This window comes from Lithobates pipiens, unplaced genomic scaffold (assembly GCF_037356315.1).
Source record: "Lithobates pipiens isolate NorthernLeopardFrog02 unplaced genomic scaffold, aLitPip1_a1.2 Scaffold_41, whole genome shotgun sequence".
Taxonomy (NCBI): Eukaryota; Metazoa; Chordata; class Amphibia; order Anura; family Ranidae; genus Lithobates; species Lithobates pipiens.
In genome coordinates this window covers 1,907,804-1,933,478 of record NW_027507861.1, presented here as the reverse complement: position 1 = coordinate 1,933,478, position 25,675 = coordinate 1,907,804, and the positions used below count along the sequence as shown (strand labels likewise).

General features: G+C 40.0%; 1 protein-coding gene and 1 pseudogene across 1 annotated transcript in view; one reads left to right on the top strand and one right to left on the bottom strand.

The window, feature by feature from the left end:
• LOC143956757 (uncharacterized) overlaps nt 1-25,675 on the bottom strand; it is a 381,180-nt pseudogene that overhangs the window by 212,448 nt on the left and 143,057 nt on the right.
• The window catches only part of LOC143956744 (uncharacterized), a 45,435-nt gene that overhangs the window by 8,642 nt on the left and 11,118 nt on the right, over nt 1-25,675 (top strand).

Genomic DNA, 25,675 nt, shown 5'->3' with positions numbered 1-25,675 from the left:
TATATAAAATCAAATATTTTATTGTTACTATTATTATTATTTTAAAAAAATATATAATTTCGTCATAAATTTTGGCTACTTGTCTTTGATAATAACAAAAAATCCCAATAAATGTATATTAATTGGTTTGTGTGAAAGTTGTAGCTTCTTTTTTTTTATATAATTTTTATTGAAAGATTTGTCAAATACAATTCTAGATATACATTTGTACAATATTCAGAAGCTTTTTAATCAGTGGTACATTGAAGGAGAACATAGTGGAACATTATCCAGCATCTATTTGGTAACATGGTAGTGTGCGTCATTGTTTATGACAGCGGAGTTTTATGCAACTTACATTATGGATCAGAACAGCATCTAACTTTATATTGTATCTTAGTAACCAGAAAACCAAAATTCCAGATAACAAGGGGTGTGACGTAATTTGTCTAATGTTGATCCAAGGTGCCCACTGGGCGTAAAACCCTGGAGACTTTCCTTCTATCGTGGCCGTAATCTGCTCATATTTGAAAGTTTCATCTACTTTTTTAACAACCTCACTGATGTTTGGGGAATTGGAGGATTTCCATTTATTAGCAATCGTCAGTCTTGCTGCCATCAGGATCTGAATTACCATTGCTCTGAGAGAAGGCGGGTATTGGTCTACATGAATGCTTAGTATGGCCATTCCTGGGTTACCCTTTTTTATGATGCCAGTGGTTTTAGATATCAGTTTAACCAGTTCCGGACCGACGCACGCCGATGTACGTCGGCAGAATGGCACGGGCAGGCATATTGGCATACAGGTACGTCCATTTTTATATGCCGCCCTGCCATTGTGTGTGTGCCACCAGCGGCACGCTTGCATTCCGGTCGGGACCCCCGTGAGTCCGGACGCGGGTCCCCTGGACTCGATCGCCGTGGGGATACCCACAATCGTCTCACGGGGCGGCTGAACGGGGAGATGCCGTTGTAAACAGCATCTCCCCGTTCTGCCTAGCAACAAGGGACGCTGATCTCTGCTCCGTGTGATTGGAGCAGAGATCAGTGTTCACTAACACAAAGCCCAGCCCCCCACAGTTATTAACACGCCGCTAGGAAAATGTAACCCCTACACTGCCACTCCCTGGTTAACCCCTTCACTGCCAGTGTCAATTACACAGGAATCACTGCATTTATATAGCACTGATTGCTGTATAAATGACAATGGTCCCAAAAATGTGTGAAAAATTTCCAATGTGTCCGCCATAATGTCACAATAAAGATCACTGATCGCCGCCATTACTAGAAAAATTATTAATAAAAATGCCATAAAACTATCCCCTATTTTGTTATCGCTATAAGTTTTGCCCAAACCAATCAATAATCGCTTATTGCAATTTTTTTAACCAAAAATATGTAGAAGAATACGTATCAGCCTAATTTTTATTTTTTTTAAATATTTTTGGGGGATATTTATTATAACAAAAACTAAAAAATAATGCGTTTTTTTAAACTGTCACTCTATTTTTGTTTATAGCACAAAAAATAAAAACCGCAGAGGTGATCAAATACCACCAAAAGAAAGCTCTATTTGTGGGGAAAAAAGGACGTCAATTATGTTTGGGAGGCACATCGCACGACCGCGCAATTGTCAGTTAAAGCGACGCAGTGCTGAATCGCAAAAAGTGCTCTGGTCTTAAGCCAGCAAAATGGTCCGGGGCTGAAAGTGGTTAAATATATTTCCCCAGAAGCTCCTGAGATTGGGACATTCCCATATCATGTGTAATAAAGTTCCTATTTTGCCGCAACCACACCAACATTCGTTAGGGCTATCTGTGGAAAATGTTGCAGTAATATAAGGAGTGTAATACCACCTAAGAGGTCGTTTCTGAGCTGATTCCCAATGAGTTATGGATCTAATATAGCAGTAGTTAGATTTAATGGCTTTTTCCCACTGATCCTCTGTAAAGGATACGGATAGGTCCCTTTCCCATTTTGGAAGTGGTAGTACTTTAGTAAATTGGTTCTTTTGCTGTAGCAGGTTGTAAATAAGAGAAATGCCTCTGGTAAGTTTTGTCGTATCAGTCCAGAATTCCCAAGCCTGATGTGGGATTTTGATAGGTGTTAAAGGGTGCAACCTTAAAGAAGATGTGATTCTTATATATATGAATTGATCTGACATGGAAAAGGAGTATTTTTGAGCTAATACTTTAAAGGAGATGACTCTGCCCCGCTCCATCAAGTCTGTGACTAATGTGATTCCTTTTTGTTACCAGGACGTTAGTGTAACGTTGTCATCAATATATCTACACATTGAGGATAGAGGAATGGGAACCTCAGTAGGGGTGGGGTTATGTTCCATGTCCCGATAAAAGTTCCTCCAGGTGTCCATTATAGACATGTGCATTTCGTTTTGTTCCGAATTTGAAATTGGGACGAATTTTCATTATTCGGACATTCGGATGCATCCGAATTACCGAATTACAATGCTAACAAATTCAACCCGAATTCGGACAAAATTTTAATCGAATTTGAAAAAAAAAATTTGAATTTGAAAACAATTTGAATCAAATTCGAAAACAATTCTAGTCGATTCTAACTTGAAAACAATTCGAATCGAATTTGAATAAAAACTGAAAAAAATATATAAATCGATTTCTAAAAAAGAATACAGAAAAATAGAATATAAAATAATAACACAATAGAATGACAATAAAAGAATAGTAAAGAACAGAATAGTATTTAATAGAATGTAATAAAATACAATAGAAGAATATGACCTTCTTCTGAATATAATTATAATTTTGAATAGTATAAATTCGAATTCGAGAATAGATTTGAAAATAACTCAAAACAATGGAAACTAAAATAATATATATTATGCTTTATTATAGTCTATTCTTAGTCAATTCTTTTCTATTATTTTATATTCTAATATTTTCTATTCAAATTTGATCCAAATTTTTATACTATTTATTTCAGGTACTTATATAGCACCGTCAATTTATGCAGTGCTTTACATATACATTGTACATTCACATCAGTCCCTACCCTCAAGGAGCTTACAATCTAAGGTCCCTAACTCACATTCATACATACTAGGAACAATTTAGACAGGATCCAATTAACCTACCAGCATGTCTTTGGAGTGTGGGAGGAAACCGGAGTACCCGGAGGAAACCCACGCAGGCACAGGGAGAACATGCAGACTCCAGGCAGGTAGTGTCATGGTTGGGATTCTTACTGCTAGGTGACAGTACTATCCACTACATCACTGTGCCGCCCAATTTATACTAAATTAGAATTTCAGAAGATGGTTTTATATATATATATATATATATATATATATATATATATATATATATATATATATATATATATATATATATAACCATCTTCTGAAATTCGAATTTCCCATATAAATATATTAGAATAGAAAAGATTTGAATAGAAAAGAACAGAATAGAAAAACAATTGAACAGAATAGTATAAAATATTATTTTATTCTATTCCAGTCACTGAGTCCAAGCCTTATTCTTCAAGGGGAAACCCCAACCCTAAACCTAAGCCTAACCCAAACCTCAAGTTGTCCACTTGCCACAACACCTGCCACAAGTACCACGACACCTGCCACGAGTGCCACTTGACCGGCCACAAGTGCCACGTAACCTGCCACGTGACCAAGTTGTGGATTGTCCACTTGCCACTACACCTGCCACGAGTGCCACGTGACCGGCCACGAGTGCCACTTGACCGGCCACAAGTGTCACGTGAACTTCCACGAGTTGTGGATTGTCCACTTGCCACGTCACCTGCCACAAATTGTGGGGTTCCTAGCACTAAGTGACCCCGAAATATGGGCAATATGCCAAGTACTTTTCTGCAGCAGAGAATGACATTTTGCGACCCAAACTTGGGGTCACAAATCTCGGGGCCACTTATAGCTATGAACCCAAAATTTGGTATGCAAACACAGTAGAACTAGCACTACAACATCAGCAAATTGGGGTTTCTAGCACTAAGTGACCCCGAGATACGTGGCCCCAAAGTCGGGTCGCAAAATGTAATTCTCTGCTGCAGAAAAGGGCTTAACATTTTGCGACCTGAATTTGGGACCCCGTACCTTGGGGTCACTTGGTGCTAGAATCCCAAAATATAGAGATGTTGTAGTGCTAGTTCTGCTGTGTTTGCATACCAAATTTGGAAATTCTAGCTATAAGTGGCCCCAAGATACGTGGCCCCAAATTCAAGTCGCAAAATGTCATTCTTTGCTGCAGAAAAGTACTTGGCATATTGCCCATATCTGGGGGTCATTTGGTGCTAGACATGTGCAAAAGGAAAAAAAAATGTTTAGTTTCATTTAGTTTTAATTTGTTAATTAATTAATTTAGTTTAGTTATATTTGTTAAATTTGTTAAATTTGTTTTCTGATTTTGTTTTGTTTTCTACCGAATTCGAAAAAACGGTCGCATTCGAAAATATTTCAACCAAATTCGAAAATATTTTGTGACCCGAATTTAGGGCCATGTATCTCGGGGTCACTTGGTGCTAGAAACCCCAAATTTGGAGATGTTGTAGTGCTGGGTCTACTGAGTTGCATACCCAATTTAGAGTTTCTAGCTATAAGTGTCCCCGAGATATGTGGCCCCAAATTTGCATCGCGAAATGTCATTCTCTGCTGCAGAAAAGTACTTGGCATTTTGCCCATATCTGCGGTCACTTGGTGGCAGGTGACATGGCAAGTGGACAATCCACAACGTGGTCACGAGGCACTCATGGCCGGTCACATGGCACTTGTGTCAGGTCACGTGGCACTCGTGGCTGGTCACGTGGCACTCGTGGCAAGTGTCGTGGCAAGTGGACAATACACAACTTGTGGCAGGTGATGTGGCAAGTGGACAACTTAATTTATACCATAAATATAAATGAAATAAGATGTGTGTGTTTTTTGCACTGTACACTGCAAGTATGAAAAGTTGATGTGACAGATTTATATAAGTAACTAACCATCTTCCAAAATTTCTAATTCAAATAGAAAAAATTAGAACAGAATAGAAAAAAATATTTATAATTTAATAGAATAAAATAGAAAGAATATACAACCATCTTCTGAAATTCAAATTTGAATAGAATAAATTTGAATTTCGAATAGTATGAATTCAAATTTTTAAATTAATTAATTTTAAATTTAGATAGAAAAGATTATAATAAAATAGAAAATAGGCTAGAAAAACAATAGAACAGAACAGAATAGAATATATTATATTTTATCTGTTCTGTTCTATTGTTTTTCTAGTCTATTCTTTTATATTCTATTAAAATGTTTTCTATTAAAATCAAAATCATTATATACTAAATTCGAATTTTGGAAGATGGTTTTATATATATATATTTTTCTAACGGACATTCAAATTTTGTATAGAAAAGATTAGAATAGAAATAGAGAATAGACTACAACTATAGAACAGAATAGAATATAGATACTATCTATTTCATTTTTTATTTTTTTTGCAGATTATCATTTGTTTTAATAAGATCTCCTGCTGACTATTAGCATCTATTTCATTTTTTACAGATCTCCTGCAGACTATTAGTATCTATTTAGTTTTTTCACCATATCTCCTGCAGACTATTAGCGTCTATTTCATTTTTTTGCAGATCTCCTGCAGTCTATTAGTATCTATTTTGTTTTCTCACCAGATCTCCTGCAGACTATTAGCATCTATTTTTTTTTTAGCAGATCTCCTGTAGACTATTAACAGCCATTTCACTTCTTTTTTGCAGATCTCCTGCAGACTGTTAGAATCAATTTAATTTTTCTTTTTTTGCAGAATACTATTTATTTCCATCAGATCTCCTGCAGTATATCAACATCTATTTTTTTTTTTCATTTTGCATTAGAACTGCCATTTCCTTTAGATATAGATGCTAATAGTCTGCAGGAGATCTGCAAAAAAATGAAATAGATGTTAATATACTGCAGGAGATCCAAGGGAAATAAATAGTAATCTGCAAAAAAGAAAAATTAAATTGATTCTAACAGTCTGCAGGAGATCTGCAAAAAAATAAGTGAAATGGCTGTTAATAGTCTACAGGAAATCTGCTAAAAAAAGAAATAGATGCTAATAGTCTGCAGGAGATCTGGTGAGAAAACTAAATAGATACTAATAGTCTGCAGGAGATCTGCAAAAAAAATGAAATAGATGCTAATGGTCTGCAGGAGATCTTATGGAAACAAATAATAATCTGCAAAAGAAATGAAAAATGAAATAGATAGTATCTATATTCTATTCTGTTCTAATGTTTTTCTAGTCTATTCTCTATTTACATTGTAATCATTTCTATTCAAATTCGAATTCATTCTATAGAAATCCGAATGTCAGAAAGAAATATATATATATATATATTATAAAACCACCATCTTCCGGAATTTGAATTTAGTATATAATGATTTTGATTTTAATAGAAAAGATTTTAATTGAATATAAAAGAATAAACTAGAAGAACAATAGAACAGAACAGAATCAAATATAATATAATCTATTCTGTTCTGTTCTATCGTTTTTCTAGTCTATTTTGTATTTTATTATAATCTTTTCTATCCAAATTTAAAATTAATTAAAAATTTGAATTCATACTATTCAAAATTATAATTTATTCTATTTGAAATTTGAATTTCAGAAGATGGTTGTATATTCTTTCTATTTTATTCTATTCAATTATATTTTTTTCTAATCTTTTCTATTTGAATTAGAAATTTTGGACGATGGTTAGTTACTTATATTAATCTGTCACATCAACTTCTCATACTTGCAGTGTACAGTGCAAACAACACACACATCTTATTTCATTTATATTTATCACATCAATAAAGTTGTCAGCATGCCTGATGGAAGAAGTCACAGATGTCGATCGCAAGGCAAGTACATATGCTGTATGTCATTGTCCACTTGCCACATCACCTGCCACGAATGCCACATGACCAAGTTGTGGATTATCTACTTGCCACGTCACCTGCCACAAGTTGCTTCCTAGCACCAAGTGACCCCGAGATATGGACAATATGTCAAGTACTTTTCTGCAGAAGAGAATGACATTTTGCAACCCAAATTTGGGGCCACGTATCTCAGGGCCACTTGTAGCTAGGAACCCCTAGTTTTTTGGTATGCAAAAACAGTAGAACTAGCTCTACAATATCACCAAATTTGGGGTTTATAGCACCAAGTGACCCAGAGATAGGTGGCCCCAAATTCGGGTCGCAAAATTTCATTCTCTGCTGCAGAAAATTGCTTGACATTTGGCGACCAGAATTTGGGGCCCCGTAACTCGGAGTCACTTAGAGCTAGAATGAGGCTTAACACTGTGTTAAGCCTTGACCGGCGTTTCTGTTTCTATTCAAAATCAATGGTTCCCTATGGGAGCCCATTGATTTGAATAGAGGTCGCACCAGAAGTCGCATCAAGAGGATCCAACTTGCGGTGTGACTTGTGTGCTGTGAATCTTGAGGAGGGAACTCGGGGCATGATGGGACTGTGAGGTCTCCCCATATATAGACCTATATAGGTCTTTCACACCGCACACACAGCATTACAACGGGAGAGAATGCTGAGTCAACATCGGAAGAAGAGAAGAGGGAAGAAGAAAACGTAGAAGACCGGGCAAACGCTAGCAAAAGAGCGGGCAAAAGAGCAGAAGATAGCAGAGGAGCCCGGCAAAAGACACTAGAGAGCGTGGAGAAGTCGGAAGAGACCCCTGAAGCCGGAAGAGAGCCCCGGTGCTGCCTAATAACATACTTTAAAAACCAGTGTAGTGTTTTTTTATTGACACCTTTTTCCCCAGGTGAATGAGTAGGGGTACCCCATACTCATTCACATAGGGTGTGGAGTGGGGGCCCCCTTATTAAAGCCCCCACCCGCAGACCCCGACAACCAATGGCCAGGGTTGTCGGGAAGAGGTCCTTGTCCTCATCAACACAGGGACAAGGTCCCCCCAAGACAATACCAGACCCTTCGTTCTGGTATGGATCTTTGGGGGGACCCCAACACCATTTTTTTGGTGTGGGGGTTTCCCTTAAGATCCATACCAGAACGAAGGGTCTGGTATTGTCTTGGGGGGACTTCACACATTTTTTTGGGTTACCCCCCTCAAGATTCTCAGCACACAAGTTGTTCCGCAAGTCGGATCCTCTTGTTCTGACTTTTGGCGCGACCTCTATTCAAATCAATGGGCTCTTATAGGGAACCATTGATTTTGAATAGAGACAGAGAAACATGGCTGAAAGACAACACAGAGTTATGTGCATTAAATTCAATGCAAAACGCAGATAAAATCGCGTTTTTATTGCCGATTTTTTCCTGCCGTCTGTACTGGCTTTACAGCCTTTTTTTAAAACATCCATGGGCATGTAGCCTAATTGTTTTCCACAATCTTACCAGAAGCATCGTGGCATCACAGTGTAGAAGTCTGGTGTAAGGTAAGTCTGGTGTAAGGTGTAAGACCTGCCAGCAGGGGGTTTTACACACACTCCTAGTGACTGCAGACTCTGGGATTGTGTGTATCTGATAAGCCAAACTGATGTCTTTTAAATGGAAGTGGTCCAATGGCTTTCAAACCCCCAGTAATGGTGCCCCCTCGCCATGTATCCTGGGCTTTGTTTGCCCATCTGTGGGCCCGGGACCAGAATGGCGGGTGCTGCTGGGTAGAGGGGAGGAAGATGGATGTCCCAATAAAGAGAACCTGCCACCAAAAAAATCATCACGTAAGGAACTTTTGTCCCACCCAAGCACATAAAATCCCCCTCTCCAAAATTTTAAGGACACCCCACCTCCACATAAATACAAGTACTCACTTAAACTCATGTGTCAGGGGCACCTATGTGCTAGAACACTGATTGCAATACATGTTACATAGCACTGCACATGCCAGGGCAATAGTTCTAGCACCAGAGCTCCTCCTGCACTATGGAAAATAGAGAGTACTGGAGTGTGTCACCATTTCACAGACGCACGCTATTTTAAGGTTTAACATGTTGGGTATCTATTTACCTAGAGCAGCCCCTTATTTTATATTTTACCAAATGGGTAATTTATTGCATTTGTGCCCCCTAAAGTTAATTTTTTTGTATTTTTTATGGCTCTAATATTGTGTAACATAAAAAAAAATTGGAACTACCGCTATTTTATTCTCTTTGTTGTCTGCTTTCAGAAAATATATGATCTTTGGAGGGTTTTATGCAATCTTCAGAGATAAAATAATTATTTTTAACGCCTTCCTGCGGACATAAACACAAATATGTGGCCCCACTGTCCTGGGATTTTTTTCCATGAGGGCTGCATTTTTACATATCTGCCTTTATGTTGGAAATGCGCCACACAGTGCGTTCCCAGCACAAGGACTGAGAGAACTTCCAATTCTGGGTCACCTGATCACTGTGGTAGCCTCTGATTGGCACTCCCACTGAGTGATCAGTCACTGTGAAGCCAGCCCCTATGTCTCTCTCTCTCTCTCTCTGTGAATGGAGAGGAAAGATACAATGAATATTTGTCTTTTCTTGCATAGAGAGAAAAAAAGTGTGTGTAAAATTAATAAAAAAGAAAAAATATCAATAAAAAGGTCAAAGGTCATTATATTTTGGCTAGGATTTATTTTACATACAATAAATAACATACATATATGTGGTATCGGTGCGATCGTCAGGAGCAGGAAAATTAATTTTGGTTTATTCTTTGGTGGTAGGTTATAGTGTGTTAGAACATTCATCTATTAACAAATATTAGCAAATGAATGAATGGATTGGGTCTTTGAGAATAACACACACACACACACACACAAAGATACATTCATACAATCATTATTTCAAGAATAAGAAACTTATTGATGCTATTTTGATATTCTACATTTTGACATAATTTTTGTAATATTTTGCTATTTTTATTATTAAATCAGTTTTTGAGTTTTTACACGAGAACTCAACAGACTTTCTTGGAACTTTCCTCATCAATATGAATTATTGAAATATATTTATTAATACAGTAATAACTCAAATTATTACAGTGGAGAGCCTTTGCTAGTTTCCTTTTGTCCAAATATCAAACTTTTTTCAATGATTTCTCCTTCTGCTTGCCGAGAGGGAATACAAGCACAAACATTGACTATTGATTCAAACTTCTGAAGAAATGGAAAGAGCATATTTTTGGCATCATTGAATTGAACTCGGAAGAAAAATAATTATCAGAATTGGTGAGACGTTTGCGCACACGCAAGAAAATTCTATTTCTTGATGACGTATTTTCCCGCCATGAGAGGGAACGCATGTTAGATGAAAGAAATCATTCTACATTGGTAAGTTATGGATTTTATTGATAAATTGTCGAATGAGAGTAAATTAGAATTTAAAAATCTGTCAAAGTTTGTTAAAGATGATGAATTATGTTGTTACATGTTAAATGAATGTTTACCGGCTAATATCAAAATACAAAAGCCACAATTTACTTTTAAGAAATTCAAGCAAACAGGTTAGGAATTTGATTAAGTTAATTAAAGTTTTTGATACAAATCAGGAGTTCCTGAAAGCAATGTAGTTGGTACAAAAGGGAAAATTAAGGACAATAGTTTATGTACTAATTGTCAAATTTTGACTAAACAGATAGATGATTTGCAGAGTGCAATTCAAATAAAAGATATTCAGTTGTCTGAGAGCAATAGTAATGCAGACTCTATGCAGAAGTCTTTTGTACAAGATATGCAGTTTATCGAGATTGCTGACCAAGAACGGAAAGGTTTGTTTAACCACTTGAGATCCGCGCTATTGCCAAATGACGGCATTAGCGCGGACCTACATTTCCAGGACTACGTCTATTGACGTCGTCCTGGTTACGAGCGGCCTGCGCGCCCCCTGAGGGGCGCGCGCGGCGCGCTCTGTGATCGGCGAGTCCATGAGACTCGCCTGATCACCGATCCGTGTAAGGGGTCGATCCCGACCCCTTATCACGTGATCAGCTGTCAGCCAATGACAGCTGATCATGTGACAGAACGGAGCCGGTAATCGGCTATTATTCCTCCTCGCGCTGACAGCGCGAGGAGAGAAAAAAAAAGCCGATCACCGGCGGCCGTGATCGGGACATCAGTCCCGATCACGGCCAGCAATACAGCTGACCACCTGCCCCCTGCCAGTGCCCACCTGCCCACCGCAGTGCCATCCTGAATGAAAGTAAGTGCCCCCCATCAGTGCCACCCAGCAGTGCCCATAGTGCCCCCAGCGCCACCCACAGTGCCACCCACAATGCCACCCACAGTGCCATCCAGCAGTGCCACCAACAGTGCCACCCACAGTGCCCACAATCTGCCGCAAAGGTGCTGCACCCCAGTGCCGCCCATCAGTGCCCAGCAGTGCCGCCCATCAGTGCCCAGCAGTGCCGCCCATCAGTGCCCAGCAGTGCCACCTATCAGAGCCACCTATCAGTGCCACCTATCAGTGCCCATCAGTCCCATCTATCAGTGGTACCTATCAGTGCCCATCCGTGCCACTTATCCGTGCCACCCATCCATGCCATCTTATCTGTGCCCATCTTTGCCCATCAGTGCCGCCTTATCTGTGCCGATCGGTGCCGCCTTATCTGTGCCTATTAGTGCCGCCTTAACTATGCCTATCAGTGCCCACCAGTGCAGCCCATCAGTGCCCACCAATGCAGCCTATCAGTGCCCACCAATGCAGCCCATCAGTGCCCACCAATGCAGCCCATCAGTGCCCACCAATGCAGCCATCAGTGCCGCCTAATCAGCGCACTTCAATGAAGGAGAAAAATGACCCGTTTGCAAAATTGTATAACAAACTATTAAAACATGATTTTTTATTTTTATATTTTTGCATCTTTTTTTGTTTGTTTAGCAAAAAATAAAACTCCGAGCTGTAACTAAATACCACCAAAAGAAAGCTCTATTTGTGGGAAAAAAATGATAAAAATTTCATTTGGGTACAGTGTTGTATGACCGCGCAATTGTCATTCAAAGTGCATCAGCGCTGAAAGCTGAAAATTGGTCTGGGACTGAGGGGGGTTTAAGTGCCCAGTAAGCAAGTGGTTAAACCAAAATGATCTTTTGTACCAGTTAAGCGGTCTATAGGCCAGGACCATGATGAAGATGCTGATAGCACAAGTCTACACAGACGAAAGCAAAATGGCGTTCAAAGAGTTGCCACGTGTAATGCCACACCCAGAGATGATGAGATACACGTCACAGGCGGAACTAAAATTTCAGAGCAGATAGGAAATGTTATTTCCATACATAGTACACAAAGGAAAACTTTGAAAGTAGAAAATACAGAACATATTTCTGAGCAATTTGTTCTTTCTTCTTTAAACAATAGTTTGATTGATTTGCCTTATGCCTCAGAAGTCAAACAGATCAGCACATTGACTGTTAATGACAGTTCAATCAATATGACAAACAATGGTGAAAATGAAAGAGATGGATTACTTCCATCACCATCAGGATTTAAGAAAAACGATTCTGAGTCATGTCCGACATTAAAATATGGGACATCACTTATAATAGATGAATGTGGAAGGCCGTGGTTACGTGGTTTATTAAATGGTAAGAATACTAAATGGTTAATAGAATTAGGATCTGAACTCAGTTTAACTAAAAACAAATTACCTGTGAATATTGATTCTCCAAAATGTTATTTATCCTTTCATGGCTAAGCCTATTTTTGACATTTGGTGTTTACAAGTTAAAATCTGTATTTTTTTATAGAAAATTACTTATAAACCCCAAACATTATATATATATTTTAGCAGAAAATATAGAGAATAAAATGGCGATTGTTGCAATATTTTATGTCACGCGGTATTTGTGCCGCAGTGTTTTAAACACAACTTTTTGGGAAAATGGACACTTTCATGAATTTCATAAAAACAAAACAGTAAAGTTTGCCCAATTTTTTTATATAATGTAAAAGATGATGTTACGCTGACTAAATAGATACCAAACATGTCACGCTTTATAATTGCACACACTCATGGAATGACGACAAACTACAGTACCTAAAAATCTCCATATGTTTAAATGTTTTTTCTGGTTACCAGGTTAGAGTTACAGAGGAAGTCTAGTGCTGGAATTATTTGTCTCACTCTTACGATCATGGTGATACCTCACATGTGTGATTAGAACACCGTTTACATATGCGGACACGACTTCCGTATGCGTTTTCTTTGCTGCAGGAGCTCACGGCGACGGGGGCGCGTTTAAATTTTTTTCTTTTTTTTCTTATTTATTTTAAAATTAATAAATAGTTTAAAAAAATAATAATAATGTTTTGATCACTTTTATTGCTTGTCATAAGGAATGTACACATCCCTTGTGACAGTAATAGGTGGTGACAGCTACTCTTTTTGAAGGGATCGGGGTAGACCCCCCGATCCCTCTTTTGCACGTCAAAGTATTCAGATGGCCATTTTTGGCGATTCTAAATACTGTATATTTTTTTTAAATTAGCGCCATTGGCAGCCGAGTAAACGGGTAGTGACGTCATTACGTCACTTCCGTGTTTACAATTAGGAGGCTGGAATGAAGCCGCTTACAGCTTCATTCCAGTCTTTCCCTAGCCACCAGAAGCACGGGATTGTTGATCGGGACTCCAGATGGAACGGGAGCCCCGGTAAGAGGGGAGGGAGGCGGTAGCAGTGTAACAGCCGAGCGTGGATGTGATTAGTAAATTAGATTGTATTATTGATTTAACCACTTGACGACTGGGCACTTAAACCCCCTTCCTAACCAGACCAATTTTCAGCTTTCGGTGCTCTCACACTTTGAATGACAATTACTCAGTCATTCAACACTGTACCAATATGAAATGTTTTTCCTTTTTTTCACACAAATAGAGCTTTTTTGGTGGTATTTAAACACCACAGTTTTTTTTTTTTGCACTATAAATCAAAAAAGACTGAAAATTTGGTAAAAAAAAAATCTTTGTTTCTGTTAAAATTTATTGCAGAGTATTGGCGGTATTGGCAGAGTATTGGCGAGTATCGGCAGAGTATTGACAGATTATTGCAGTATTGCACAGTATTGGCAGAGTATTGCACAGTGTTACAGAGTATGGGAAGAGTATTGTCACCGAACAGCGCTGTGGCCACTACACATCCAGCCCACAGCTCTGCTGTCATCTCCCCCCTCTCCCCTCACACTGTACCGATCAGTACAGAGAGGAGAGGGAGGAATCAGTGTCATGACAGGACACCGGTTTGTTTACAAGTGAACGCTCCATCATTTGACGGAGCAATCACGTGGCAAACGGCCGCTATCAGCTACCGTTTACCGTGATTTGTGATGGCGGACCCGGCGGTCATGGATGTTCCTGGGTGCACGCCCCAGGGGGCACGCAGGAGCAATATTTTGTGAGGACATCCATAATAAGAATAAGCCAACCATGCTATAGTCGTCTTTTGGCTATGGCTTGGTCGGCATGTGGTTAAATAATTCAACTATATGGAAAAGATTAATCTAGGCCCAAATCTATGTTAATAGATTCCGCAATGTACAGTAATGTTTTAAGTATTTGTACAGCAGTCGCTGACATTTCTTTCGATTTTAAGTGGCCACATACAGGAACCAATCTCAAATTCTAACAATTGGTTAAAGCACATAAAAGTCTTTGGAGTCAGACCAAAATGGATACAGGTTTGTTTAAAGTTATTGAAATAGAAATTGAGGGAAAAGACCCATTCCCGCCCCAAATTCATAATAAGTTTCCACAAGAATCAATAGGTCCAGTTTCTGACATTGTACAATCCTTTTTACAACACGGAATATTAAATAAGGCACAATCAATGGTAAATAATTGTATTTGGCCTATCACGAATGCTGATGATTCGTATTCTTTATCTGTTGATTTAAGATGAATAAATAAACTGAATAAATGCATTACAAATAACAAACCTATTGTTCCTAATTTAAATTTAATTTCACAAATGGATGCCAAGGCCAAAGTATTTTCAGTACTGGAAATCTCCAATAGTCATTTTTCAGTACCGTTAACAAACAGCTGTCATTATAAACTTGCCTTCAGTTTTAATAAAGAAACGTATGCCTTCACTAGAATAATTCCAGAGTTGGAAATTAGTGACGGTTTAGTGCGCCAGTGCTTGAGAAAGTTTTATCAAAATTTTCTAGACCAAAATGTATTTTTCAGCATGTGGACAAAATGTTGCTGTCTACACAAAATACAGAGGAACATGTCACTCTGTTAACTGAGTTATTTACTCTGTTACAAAAAGCAGGGCTGAAACTGACCACAGAGTCAGATCAGTTAATGAAAGATAACGTTACAAATCTCTATGTGCAAATTAGTCATGGACAGAGAAAGTTATCACAGGAAAAAGTTAGAAACATTTCTGCTATTCCAATTCCAACACCTTACAAGGCATTATATCAATTAAAAGTAAATTGTTGCAAAGAGTTTTTGCAGGAATATGATGATAAAGTTAAATCGTTATTTGATTTCTTGAAACAAAAAGGTGTTGTGTTTGATCAATGGAATCAAACCCAGACAAATGCTTTTTAAATGTTGAAAATGGAGTTACAGAAAGCGTCCTCATTGCATACAATCGAAATTGGAATATCTACGCCTGTTTTATTGGCTACTGATGTATCTGAGAATTCCTTTTCAATGATTTTATCTCAGGTAAAAGAAGGTGAACCAGAAATAATAGTTTTTTTCTCCAGAGGTTTGACAACTATGGAAAAAGAATTTTAACACAAATATGAAGCAATAGTTAAGTGTTTATTTTGCAGTCAAAGTAACAGAAAATATTGTGAGATCTAGTAGGATCATATTACAGAGGCCTTATCTGTCATTAAATTTCTTTTAAAGAGAATTCATTCAGGAGAATTATAGGACAAATATTGCCCAATTTTTTTAAACTTTACAATCTAAACCCATACAAGTAAATTTGATAACATACCATTCTCAGTTAAATGTATTCAGAAAGCTTGTAAATGGTATTGTTAGAACAAGTGCTGAAAGAGCATTTGAGCCAGTGTTTGTTAATGCTATTAAGAATTGTTCAACAGGTATGTGTTACCCAAAGAATGGTTACACTATTCAGCAAAAAATCTACAGAAAATGCTGAATTGAAAAATGCTAGAAGTACAGTACAGCACACATTACTCTGAAATAGTAAAGAGGAGAAGTGAATGAATACAGTTTTACAGTCTTATGGGGTTGAATTGGAATCTTTCTTTGTTTGTGAAAACAAGGTTTTATATGATGACAAAAAAAGAGAAATTGCATCCTGTCATTTAAATACACAGAATAATAAATTAAGAAAAAATAGAGCAAAGTAAGGTAATTAGAAATGGTATTATTAAAATATGTTTTTTATGTCATAATAAAATATTTGAATTTTGGTATGTAAAATGAATAAGTAAATGAAGGCATATTTTGCATTTATTTAAATTCTCAATAATGATACGGCATTATTTTTTAGGATCTGACTTGTAAGTCACCAAAAGAAAGACATTTTATATTTCTAGACCTACCAGATGAAAACAAAATCTTGAAGTTTAAGAATATCAGTTCTGGGAGAAGAATTGACAGAAGAGATTCATTCATTATAATTATTGTTGTTGTTTTAATGTTCAATAAAGTTTTTCCAACTTTACAGAGTGTAGGAAGATGAAGAAGAAAAACTCTCAAGAGAACCTCTGATAAGAGAGGAAATTCTAAAAACAATGGATATTTGATTTTTTGACTACTGATAAAATAATTTATCCATCAGATATTGCAGTTTTTATATATAAACTGTTTTTTATGTGACGAGATATGTGTATCATATCAAGATGAGATATTTTTTACACATCAATTTTTATAAACACATGTAGAGTACTTTCAGAGTTGAAAGGGTTAAACATTCTTAGGATAGAGTTATTCTAGTTAGAGGGAACATCTGGTGTTAATTAAGACAGAGTACATTTTTCTTAAAAGTACATAAACAAGATAGGAGTAAACTTTACATTGTAATATGTAATTATTTTTAAATTCATCTCACATATATGAACACATTGAAGTTAAGAACATATTTTATGTTTAATTTTGACAAGGTTATTTGAAAGATTTTATGGATTATAGATTTATGCTAAATATAATTTGGAGGGAAAATATGAAACTAATTTCTGAAGTGATATCTATATTTCAAAGTATTGTACAACAATGTTACATTTATGGATTATGAAATTAAGGGGGTTGATTTATTTGGTAAAATAAAAATAAAATAATAAGTTTTAAAAAATAATTTTATGGAATATGAATTCACTTGTCCTTATATAGAATCAAATTGAAATTTATTCAAGTCAATTATCTTACGATCTTAGAGTATGTGTCAATACAAATGTGATGCATTTGAGGTATAAATGGATTTAGATAAGAAATTTAAAATGATAAGATTGTTTAATCAATCATCTTGAGAGGGAAATGTTAGAACATTCATCTATTAACAAATATTAGCAAATGAATGAATGGATTGGGTCTTTGAGAATAATTGACTTGCATATATATATATATATATATATATATATATATATATATATATGTATATATATATATATATATATATATATATATATATATATATATATATATATATATATATATATATATATATATATTCTATGTATGAAAAGAGGTGAAATTATATAAGGTTTTTATACTCGTAAAAGTTTATGCTGTTATAAGCTTTATAAGCAGTTCTATGTAGAACTCCCATATTGCAGTAATTAAGAGTAAGTTGACCTCTCACCTCCCCCATCTCATGAGATGAAAATTCTCATATTTATTTAGTTGTTAAAGTTTCAAAGTTTTAGTTAAAAGATCATAATTTATTTATATTACAGTATTTCTTGATTAGGATTATTAAGTGCTTTACGTTTTAAATATATATAATCTATTTACTGATATATGTAATATTCGGTTTAGAAGATAGGAAACTTGTATATTGTATTAGTCAAAAGGTTTTGTATTTCAATATCCTTAAAATGAGTGACACCCACCTTTTTAGAAAGGTGGGAGGGAATACTGCTCATTGAAAGCCTGCAGTTTCTGTGGAACAAATGTAGCCCAGAGGAACCTTAAGCCAGTGCTTTTTTATGAAGGTGGGGCTCTTTTTATGGGCTGATTTGAGAGACTTTCACTCCAGCAGACACGATGAGACATTGAAGGACAAATCTTCTTATGCCGTGTACATACGTAGGAGACTATCCAGCGGATTTAGTCTGGCGGACTTTCCGCCGGACTGTCCGCCGGACTTTCCGAATGAGCTACTTGCCCACATACGGAACTTTTGCAGAAGACTAGTAAGGCGTACTAAGTCCGCCGGACTATCCGCCGTACTTTTGAAATGAACGCCCACACACGCGGAGGAAAGTCCTCTCATTTTGAGCACGTCTCCAGGTAGCCGGGGCAAACGAAGGAGGCGTTGCTGGCCCGTCACCTGGTATGGACTTAAAGGGGAACCCCTACGCTGAAAAATCGGCGTGGGGATCCCCCTAGGTTCATATCAGACCCTTATCCAAGCATGCTACCCGGCCGGCCAGGAAAGGGGGTGGGGGCGAGCGAGCGCCCCCCCTCCTGAGCCGTACCAGGCTGCATGCCTTAAACATGGGGGTGCCTTGGGGAAGGGGGGCGCGCGGCCCCCCACCCCAAAGCACCTTGTCCCCATGTTGATGAGGACAAGGGCCTCTTCCCGACAACCCTGGCCGTCAAAATGACGGTGGCAAAGTGGTTTTAATATCCTGACCGGATGTCATATGAGGTGATCAGGATATTAAGCCACTGAGCGCCCCCAGGGGTGCGCACCGTGGTGATAGTTGTTGGGGTGTGTCAGTCTGAGACACCGCAACTACAATCTCAGTAAAGAGTCTCCAATGGAGACTCTTTACCACGTGATCAGCCGTGTCCAATCACGGCTGATCACAGTGTAAATAGGAAGAGCCGGTAATCAGCTTTTCCTCACTTGTGTCTGTCAGACACAAGAAGAGGAGAGCCGATCGGCTGCTCCTCTGACAGGGGAGGTCTGTGCTGATCGATTATCAGCACAGCCCCCCAAGGATGCCCCCCAGGGATGCCACCAGACCGCCAGGGATTCTCAGCACCAGTTATGCCCCCCAGACCACCAGGGATGCCAGTCAGTGCCCATAATGAATGCCAATCAGTGCCCATAATGGATGCCAATCAGTGCCCACAATGGGCATCACTGATTGGCATGCATTATTGTTTGGCACTGATTGGCATCCATCCCTACAGTACTTTACACTACAATGCCACCTATCCATGCCACATATCAGTGCCCATCCATGCCGTCTATCAGTTCCCATCCTAGCCATCTATCAGTGCCCATCCATGCCCATCCGTGCCACCTATCCATGACCATTTGTGCCACCTATTCATGCCGCCCATCCATGCCAATCCATGCCACCTATCCATGACAATCTGTGCTACCTATCCATGACAATCCGTGTGTCTATCTGTGTCGCATATCAGTGCCACCTATCAGTGTTTATTATTATATTGGTCTTCTTGGTGTACTCATGATTACCCTCATGCAAATTACCATTGATTTTCCAATAAATTTAAATGTTTTACACCTGCCTGCTTCATTTAAAGTCCCAACCCCCATTCATCCTGATTGATTTATTCAAATAGGGATGGAGGAAACTGACCTTACCCGGTCACCGCCTCTTTTAAAGTCCCAACGTTCTCTTTTTCTTCTAAATAAATTAGGGATGGAAGCGCGCTTGATTATATCACTTTAGGTCTGATTAATACCCAATTATACCATGCAATGATTAGATCATCTAATATAGGAATCCCCCCTTCCACCGGGCTAATCGCCATGGTATGGGGCCCCGTTTTACCTCCCACCCCCATTTTAAATAGGCTAATATCCCTGGCAGTTGCATATGTCACATGTTTTAGATAGGAGCAGTCGCTCCATCACCTTGGGAGCTGCGAGGCATAGCGCGGGCCTTCCTCCTCCCCTCTCTATAGGGTGGGTGGACCGCCCTGCACTACACATCGACGTCACACTTTATGTGCTGGAACCGCTGCGCCATGTCTTTGGCGCCGCCACCTTCCATTACTTTTTACATCTAGCAGCCAGGTGGAGGAATAATTTGGCACTGTTCTGCTTGGGGGCGGTTCCGCCTGGCTGCAGCTGCCTATCCTCCTTAGTGCTTGCTCCCACGTGACGTTGGTGGGTGTGGAAGACTAGCCCTTATAAGTCTCCCGGGGCAGATTGACTCACATGGTGGTTCCAGCCCTCTATCTGCACACTTTGTGGATCACTCAACACTGAAGTGTCTATTAGGTAAAATGATCTTCACTTTTTCACTATTTGATTTATGCTGCACTTATATTTTATTTCACCTAATCTCTTTGGTTGATATGGTTTCTTAAAATATTTTATGTATTTCACTTTTCCAATCATTCCAACTTTCTACTCTCACTAAGTTAACCTTACCTATACACTCATTAGCATCTCATCATCCTATCCTTTACCAAGTTTAGGACAGATGACCTATTGTACCGCATAATATGATCTTCCAACCTATTTTACAATCTTTCTTTTATTTTTAGCATATATGGTCACTGCTGACCATTATTCATTTTTGGAATTTCCTTTTTTGGAAACCACCTTTGTCCAGTCCTGGTCTGCCTTAACCACCTCAGCTCCCACCAGTGATACCCATATGGGGTTATTCTGATTCATTTTGGCACATTGCTACTGCATAGATACAGATAATGTAAGTACTTTTGAGAGTGGTTTTGGGGGGTTTATCCTAGCCAATATTACTTCTAATTACTTTATTTTAATCTCTGCTTTCCGTGACAGGGTCAGACCTTACAGATATTTTTATTATTATACTACAGCATTCAGTTTTCCACGTGCATGCTCCTGAAGAGTGGATGAATCCACGAAATGCATAGAGCTACTATATGCCATGTTTTATGCCAACTATATGTTTTACTTGCTTAATGATCCCTTGTAATATGAGATTTGTATTTTTAGTGGTCAATTGTTATTGCTGCATGTTTATCCATTGAATGGAATATATTGGTCTTCTTGGTGTACTCATGATTACCCTCATGCAACTTACCATTGATTTCCCAATACATTTAAATGTTTTACACCTGCCTGCTTCATTTAAAGTCCCAACCCCCAGTCATCCTAATTGATCTATCAGTGTTTATGTCTAAAAAAATTTGCCTTAATATGTGTATGTCAATGTTGTATGTGTTTGTAAGCTTGTCAGGACCTTACGGGGTTAAGGACCTCGCAAAAGCCGCAGATGGATTCTGGTGGCAAGAAAGCGCCCTGAGGCGATTCAGTTCGCATAGGTAATTCTATACAAGTCACTCACTGAAAGTGAGGGGGAGGGAAGTAGACGGGAAAGGGGGAGGCAGTTGGGGGAATAGAGAAGTGGGGGGAGGTGGACAGTGAGAGGTAGGTGGTAAGAAAAAATGCCTACTGTCCATGGTCATTGTGTGTGGGGGGGATACCTTCTATTGTTATCAGTTGATTTTAAAAAAGATGATCACTGAGAGGAACTGTTGGGCATTGGTGCTTAGTGTGAAAAAGGTGAGGACTTAGTGAGGAGCAAGGGAAGACAGGGGTGCTCAGTGAAGAAATAAGTGGTATTGGACTGGTGGGCAGTGAGGGTGGAGAGGGGAGCAGCAGGGAGACAGAGGGTGGACAGGAGGCAGTAGGGGGGTAAATGGAAGGACAAGGGGCAGTAGGGGGACACATGGGAGGACAGGGGGCAGTATGACACATGGGAGGAACAGGGGGCAGTAGGAGGACACATGGGAGGATGGAGGGCAGTAGGGGGACACATGAGAGGACAAGGGGGCACTAGGGAGACACGTGGGAAGACAAGGGGCACTAGGGAGACACATGGGAGGACAAGGGGGCAGTAAGGGGATACATGGGAGGACAATGGGCAGTAGAGAGACAAGGATGTAGGCAGGGGTACAGAGGGGTAGATAGGGGCAGTGGGGGAGACAAAAGGGCTTGACAGGGGGCAGTGGGGGGACACAGGAGTAGTTGGGGGACAGGGGGCCATAGGGGGACAGAGGTGTGGGCAAGGGGCAGTGGGGGAACAGATGAGTGGATGGGGTGCAGTGGGGTGAATTGGAAAATTAATACCTGGCTGATGATGTCCTGTTCGAGGGGTTGATGTGGAGCTCCTCTGATGAGTATTCTATGATTGGGGTCCTCACAGGGGGTCCCTCCCCCACAGATGCCCTGGGGCCACCCTGACTACAAACTCAGGGAGGGAGGGGGATTCACAAAGAGGACCCCTCCCTCCATTCTCTGGGATGACACAATAGAATCTCATTCCAGATTGGTCATATGAAGAAGGTTTGTTGGATGTTCTTCTGGTTAGTGGATGGAAATTAATGTTGATTATTGAGTGCAGTGAGGAGAAAATTGGGAGGAGCAGGATGGGGAATTTTTCTCCAAGGAATGAATTTCTAGCAGTGAATGTGGTTTTCATTCAGTAAATTCCATTCATTCCAAAATGAGATGATAAAAGGAAATGAAATGTTGAACTCCTTCTGAGCACCATTCATCAATCCATGGAATGTAGTGAGTAGGGATGGCCAAACTGTTCGCCAGGTGGTCGGTTCACGGCGAACTTTGTGTGTTTGCGATTTGCCGATCGGCGTACTATTGCCGTTGTTCGCCCGGCGGACATATGTGTTTACAGTGTGAAAGAACTTTGACCCATGATGACACATCCATCATGGGGTACAGGACAGCCAATGGAGACATTTCAGCACATGGACAATTGGACATTCCCCCTACCTCATGAATAGACCTGATCTGGCGGCCATTTTACATTCTGTTCTATGTCAGTTTAGGGACAGGACGCTGTGTGCAGCAGGGAGAGACTGTAGTGACACAAATCGCTAGCTATTAGGTCCACAAAAGTCCTTTTAAGGACTGGTATAGGTGTAGTACAGTATATAGGGTTCAGTGCACTTCTGTGCTGGTGATTACAGCAGCCTGTCTTTTGTCAGTGTAGGGAGGGACAGGACGCTGTGTGCAGCAGGGACAGTCAGTTTAATCACTAGCTATTATTATTAGGTCCACAAAGGTCCTTTTAAAGACTGGTATGGTTGTACAATATATAGAGTTGTACACGTATAATATACTTTCTTCCAAATATAGAAAGAATATTATACTTGACTGCTGCCCTATTATGCAGCAGTCCTTTATCAGTGTAGGGACTGAGGGACAGTCTGCAAATCACTAGCTACTAGGTCCACAAAGGTCCTTGTAAGGACTGGTATAAGTGTACAATATATACGGTTGTGGTGCACTGCTGATGACTGATGCCCTATTCTGCAGCAGTCCTTTATCAGTGTAGTGACTGAGGGACAGTCTGCAAATCACTAGCTACTAGGTCCACAAAGGTGCTTGAAAGGACTGGTATAGGTGTACAATTTATAGGGTGCTGGTGCAGGGCTGTATAGTCAGTGCTCTATATCACGGTGCTGGTGTTAGTGCACTCTATTATGGTGCTGGTGTCAGTGCACTCTATCATGGTGCTGGTGTCAGTGCTCTATATTACGGTGCTGGTGTCAGTGCTCTATATCACGGTGCTGGTGTCAGTGCATTCTATCATGGTGCTGGTGTCAGTGCTCTATATCACAGTGCTGGTGTCAGCGCACTCTATCACGGTGCTGGTGTCAGTGCTCTATATTACGGTGCTGGTGTCAATGCTCTATATTATGGTGCTGGTGTCAGTGCACTCTATCACAGTGCTGGTGTCATTGCTCTATATCACGGTGCTGGTGTCAGTGCACTCTATCACGGTGCTGGTGTCAGTGCTCTATATCACGGTGCTGGTGTCAGCGCACTCTATCACGGTGCTGGTGTCAGTGCTCTATATTACGGTGCTGGTGTCAATGCTCTATATTACGGTGCTGGTGTCAGTGCTCTCTATCACAGTGCTGGTGTCATTGCTCTATATCACAGTGCTGGTGATCATCTCCTGCACCCTCTTCATAGCCTACCCTGACTTTTCCTCTCCTCCATGGCCTTCATGCGCTCCTGAGTCCTGAATTGTCAAAATTTCACAGATAAAAAAGAATGCTTGTCGTTGTCGATCCCAGATTCACCTCATACATGTGTTATGTCAGTGGCCATGTGGTGGGACTATGTGTGCACAGCTAGTAATTATTTTGTGGCTGAAAATATGACCTGTAGGTTTTTAAAGTTCGCCTGCCATTGAAGTCAATGGGGCCTGCCGCAAACTTTGCGGTTCGCAAACTTTCGGCCGCGTTCGCGAAACGTCCCGTCGGAGGTTCGTCCATCTCTAGTAGTGAGAAGATTTCTCCAAATTCTCCTTCAATAATCTCCTAGTGTATGAGGAGCTTTGCCTTTCTTGTGTCCTCTTCCTTCCTCCGCTGATCACACTGGTGTCTTCAGAGAGATTCGGAGCTGAGCTCTCACATCTCTCAGGACTCTCATATTGCACACACCGGGGGATCACCTCATACACTTCATCTTCTACATGTGCTGGATGCCATGACACTCATTTCTAGGGGAAAACGTTCTCACAGAGATCTTGCAGGAGATGAAAGGAATGTTGTACGACGCATGTGTGAGATGAGGCACATGACATCACACGCTCCATATTCTGCATGCGCGGTATAACATACATTTTCATAATGATGGTGTGGGGGAGGGGACACAGGCTGCACAGAGGTACAATAAGTGATTGGATGTATTTTGATCCATGTATTGGCTTTCTGGTTGTTCACAGGTCAGTCTATTGATCAATTTGTGTACAACCAGTCTGTCAGGTTTTACCTGAATGATCAACACCACCGGCTATAGGCAGCAACACCGATCATTGTATTCTGATGGCGGGGGAGGGTCTCCACTGTCAGAACACAATAGCACAGTGGGATGATTCCCCCATCCCCCTCCAATGTGTGGGAAATGTACATTCTACCCGCTGTTTGAATTAAAAAAAAAAAATATTCCTCTATGTCCAGGATAAGGACGTCCATATACATTCCAATCTGATTGTACAATCTCTGTTCTGTGAGCCTTGTCCCTCCCCTTGTCATATCAATAATGATAACTGAACCAATTATGATTCAAAATTAGGAGGACACCCCTCCCCCTCCAATGAGGACACCCTCTCCCTTCCTGCACCGATGACTTCCCCTCCCCCTCCCCACCACTGAGGGCACCCCCTTCCCATTCTTCACAGAGAACACCCCCTCTTTTTCTGCATTGAGGACACCCCCTCCCCCACTGAAAACACCCTTCCCCTCTGTCAGTAAGAGGGGGGAGAGGAACCATCGGGGGGGGGGGAATGTGATGTCACTAAGAGGGGAGGAGGGACCATGGGGGTAATGTGATGTCACTACGAGGGGAGGAGAGAGGACCATGGCCTAGGTAATTTTGGGCCTCATGGGAAGAATGGTCAATGTGAGCGGAGGGGAGGATAGAAGAGGAGACCATAGGGGGCAGTGTAGTGTCACAATGTGGGGTCATCATAATGGAGGGAGGAACTATGGAGGACAATGTGGGGTCACTTCTGGAAAAAGAAAGAAGAACCAATGGGAACAATTTGGGGTCACTATTTTGAGGGGGGTCATGGGGAACAATGTCCAGTCATTATGGGGGAGGGGCAGTGC